This window comes from Lactuca virosa, chromosome 5 (genome assembly GCF_052849685.1).
Source record: "Lactuca virosa cultivar CGN04683 chromosome 5, Lactuca_virosa_CGN04683_v6, whole genome shotgun sequence".
In the NCBI taxonomy this organism is placed as follows: Eukaryota; Viridiplantae; Streptophyta; class Magnoliopsida; order Asterales; family Asteraceae; genus Lactuca; species Lactuca virosa.
The window spans coordinates 97,104,369-97,109,428 of NC_136430.1; positions in this window are offsets into that span (position 1 = coordinate 97,104,369).

The following is a 5,060-nucleotide window of genomic DNA, read 5'->3' on the forward strand; positions in this document are numbered from 1 at the left end:
ATTTTATAATTTGGATTACGACATCCTTCTTCCAGTTATAAATAGGTTGTTGGGTCCTAGCCTTAATATTTCATATTGGGTGTTATATTAAGGGCTTTAAATCAACTAACTTGAATTTCTCCCATTATAGATGTCTAGTTTAGACAGCTATGGTCTTCCCAAATCTTTAGGAACAAGCTTCCTAATGAAGATGATATCCCAAATGGCAACCAAGGTGAAAGATCAATCCCTTTGTTGTGCATTAGTGGGACTGGAAATCATACTTCACTTCCTCCACCTCCTCCAATAAATCTCCTTATCCCACAAGTTTCAAGACTTGATAAGTTCTAAGTCACTCAATCCCTATTGGCAAACAAAGTCTATATGTGCTTAGGTCTTGGAGATTAAGTCCCATATTGACAAGCCGGGAGAGCCGGGTGTCGAAGTATCGAGGTAGCTGGCTGTTGACTTGGTTCTTCAGTCACTCCCTGATGACAGATCACGACATGACCCTTAATGATCTTACCTATTTGCTTGATGATGTTGAATCAGCAATGATTTGGAGCATTGGTAAAGCAAAATTTAATTGGAAGATCAACTTCCCAAACTTCCATGGACATTGACAATGGTAACATTGGAGGTCCAGAAATACTTTTTCTTCCCAATTGAAAGGGATTGGCCATAGTCAACTCGGTTGACCAAATGGTAAAGAGAAAGGCTAAGTTTGTGTATCGTTTCCAAAGAGTCCATATGTTTCTGTTGCCAAAGGAAGGGCATTGGTTGCGAAGCTGCCAAATTTACCTAAAAGTCCATAAGGATAGTAAAGTCAAATGTTTGACTCTGCTTTAGGTAAAGTCCATTATATAACTTTATTAAGTTTCTATTCTGAGATTCTTATTGCATGATGTCACTGGGTCACATATTGATGTTTTAAGAATCAAAGAAGAGTGAAGAAACTTAAAGGAAGTATATGCTGATTCTGATCGTGAAGATGGATTTCGATCGCATGGTTCGGTGATCAGAATTTTGAGTTGTTACTTAAAAGTTATGATATATTTCTTAGGAATAGATAACAACAAGTTTTCCATATGGATTGTAAGGATAAGTTTTCCGCAAAGTTTTAAAAATAAAAGAAAATGGTTTTGATTTTATTTTAAGTATCCTTACAATGGCATTTGTTAAAAAGGTTGTTGCTTATATGTTTCCATTGATAAGCAATATGGGTAAATGGATTTGATTCTTTCATTAGTGGTAGTGTCATAATTTACCAAATAAGGAAAGATTCTCATCACCCAAGTTTCAATTGGATAGAAACTTGGAATCATGCAAGTTGTATTGTGTGATGAATGAGAATTTTCATCTTTGGTAAATTAAGACTAATTCCTTGTTCACATTCACATGTGAGTCAAGCGAAGGACTAAAGGATCGGGTACATTAAGTTGTGCACCAGTCAGGTCCACCACAAAGGTAGATAAGATTATTCGTTATGATTTACTAAAGTTTAGTAAATATGGTTATGCTTACGAGTTTAAGTGTAATTCTGAAACATTGGAAAAGTTTCAATGTATGGTAGAATGAATAAGAAGAATCAAATAAGGCAGAAAGATAAAAGTTTCTCCAATCTGAAAGAGATGGGAGAGTACTTGTGTATTTTGTTTTATGATTATCTTAGTGATTATGGAACCATATCACAATTGATCCTCTAAGGACACCTTAGTGTGTTTGTTGCCTAAGGAGAGGAATCGTGAATTGTTGAAATGGTTAAATCAAAAGATAATTCATACTTCGTTCCAAAAACAAATCCTGGAGTAATACTCCAAGATTGTAACTTGAGTGACATAGTCTTTAGAAGGTTCATAACACTTGTCAAATGTAGAGTAAGATGTTTCCTATTCTTGTACATTTGAGATTGGTTAGTTGTGATGTTTTGGATAAAACAAAGACCAGCTAAGACCAATAGTGAGAAGTGTTGAACTTGATAAGAATCCGCACTAGCTTTTGAATATTTGTATTGTCAAGAAATGGTTCTTGACAAAGAGAAGTATTATATGTCAAGAAGACAGTGGGAGTCTAAAAGATTCTGAAATAGTTTCAAAAACTAATCAAGAGTTTTGTTAATCACTATCCCACGACTTGAGGTTTGTAACCTATCGCGTTGACATATTCTTATTTCTGTGTCTATTCCAGTTAAAAGTTGATTATGCTTGTGAGTTCTATGAGTTCTCAATTGTTTGCATAACAACCCGGAAGCAATGGTGGGCATTGTGCTACCAGGTGGCAAGAAATTAAGATTGAACAAGTTCAGTCTATATGAGTTTGGATTTGTCACTAACCTTGTCTTGTGATTATGGTTATGACAAATTCACATGGATAGGAACACATACACCATAAAATTCTAAGTGTCATAAGGTTTCTCTTCGATTCATGAAAATGATGGTAAGGAAACTCTTTCACTAAGTAGATTTTGAGTAGATAGCAATTGTGAGAATGACAAAAGGTCTAAACATTATGATTACGGCATCCCTCTTCATAATTGTTTAGACACACAAGTGAGCTATCTAAGGAAAGGTGTATGGTTTTGATAAAGTCTTATCAAAGAAATTGCGTATCAGAAATCTGAACTTTGGTAGAAAAGTCAATAAAGTGTTGGTTTCTAAAAGTCCAGCTGATCTCTGGATACATGTCAAAGCTAGTGGGAGCATAAGTGTTATGCTAGTAAGATAATAATCATTATGCTAGTGGGAGGATGATGTTAATTATAGAAAACAAAAGTTTCAATCCGCCTTGAAAAAGTTGTTTTGCTATAATTAAGGGAGAGGATTTTGTACTTCACTCCAATTCTACAACCTTAGATTCAGAATTTAATCTACTTTAGTCAAGAATATATATGAATGTTATGCTGGAATGGTTCAACATAAGGAAATTCTATATATGTTGCGTTCTCAAAATTCGATTATGATTACGGCATCCCTCTTCATAGTTCGAATTATGAAAACATGGCAAATAAAAAAAAAATTATAGCATAAATCATGTCCCCTATGCTTTGGGCATAGGTTTGATTACATGTGCTATAATATTCATCCATTCTAAATTTTCCAAATGCCTAGGGCATTAAGATGGAAAAAGGAATAGAACTGGAAATGACTAAAATGATTAAGCAAAGTTGTCGAGGACAATCTGAGGTTTACCAAAGATTGGTTGCTCATGGACAATTAGAAGTATAGAGTAAGGACCATATTGACATATTTTGAAAAGAGGCAACTCTTGTTCATAAGTGATGGTCAAAATGGTAATATGGAATTGTCTCCATAGGTGGAAGTTATTCTTTGAATCTGTGTAAGATTAAAGCACTTAATGCTAAGAAGGATGTTCAAAGGAATGTACTTTGAATTTGAGACTTCATTTCCATGGAATTGTTTTCCATTGGAATACTTTGTAATGTCTGTTGCCAAGTCTTTGTGACTTCTGTGTATAGTCATTACAAGGGGATCATTGCATATAAGTTTAGAATCTAACAGATTACAGTAAATGGCAAGAGTTTGGTATTCTTGCATTTACAACGAGGATTGGAATTGTGAAATGAGCATCATTGGAATATTGTCAATTGATCTATATGTATACATAGTATGCATACTTGGAGTATGGCATAATTGTTGTTTGGAAAAACATAGTGTACATGCTTGGAGCATGGGACAACTAATGTTTTAATTCAAGCATAAAGTTGATTAATCGAAACATAAATAATGAGTAATCAATATGGTGCTTAAATAAAAGGTGTTTTTATTTACACTCAAAGTGTTGGGGCCATATAAGATTAGTATTATTCTTGTGTTTCACTTTGCATGTTTTGACTTCCAGAATAATTATGTTATGGTATATATCATATTATTCAAACCATCCACAGTCAGTCATATGTTGGAAGTAGATATGAATCAAGACTGTCATGAATTTGGCTTGTATGATTTTTCTAAACTGCTTTAGACAATGCAATGGTTGCTACAACATTCATGAGTACTCATAAGGGCTGAGTATTGGGTTCAACCCACGCTCACTTGCATCACTTCATGGAATTTATCTCGAGTGATCGTGAGACGGTAATATCATATAAATCTTCAAACCTAGAGATACGATTTGTTGACTATGAGTTGGTTATTCATTGATTGTACGAAAACGCATTGGTAACTCGATGTTATAAAACATGCCTTTGTGAATAATTCAACAAGTAGTTAGTACAAGCATATCAGTCGAAGTTTATCTGTTCCTTCTAGAAATAGAAGCAATATCTGGGCCCCTCGATGATTTGGTTTTGACTTATGTACCAGGCCCGGTCAGAACCTAATTGATGTGTTCAATTTAGTTCTATGTCGAAACAAATCAGAGATCGAGAAACAAATGCTGGACAATAAGTAAGACCAAGTTCCATGTGTTTGTCCGGCTGATATCATGAGAACAGAGGATTATATGATCACTTATCTTAAATGGCGTATCATCATCATCTCAGTTCCGAGAGACTTTGAAAGAGCTACGATTGCTAGTCGGATTTTGAAGTCATATTTGCAAATATAGTTATTAGACTTATCGAAGTGGGAGACTGTTGGATATAGTGTCTAAGTCCATAACTTTATTTGGTATGTACTTGACCCGACCCGGCATGGTCCATTTGGGTTGCATGGCATTGCAATACTTGGATAGACAAAATAAGAGAAAGTACACTTGTGATTATGAATATATTATAAGTTCTAATATATTAATAATAGTATTATTTAATTAGTATTGATCAAGTATTAATCTAGTATTAATTTGGTGATCGAAGTGAGACTAATTAAATATATAGGGTTGATTATAACAATCATCAATTCTTTTATGGTGGATTAATGATCCATGGTTTATGGGTTTGGTTATAACCATATGGAGCTCCATGGATAGTCCATGGAAGTTACAAACCCAGGGGTCATGAGGAATGAAGAGTCATGACAATTAGGGTTTACATTTGTAACTCCTAATTATGACACACTATAAAAGAAACCCTATAACATGCAAAATGGGGACGAGAGTGTTTCTAGAGAGGGCATAACCGATTT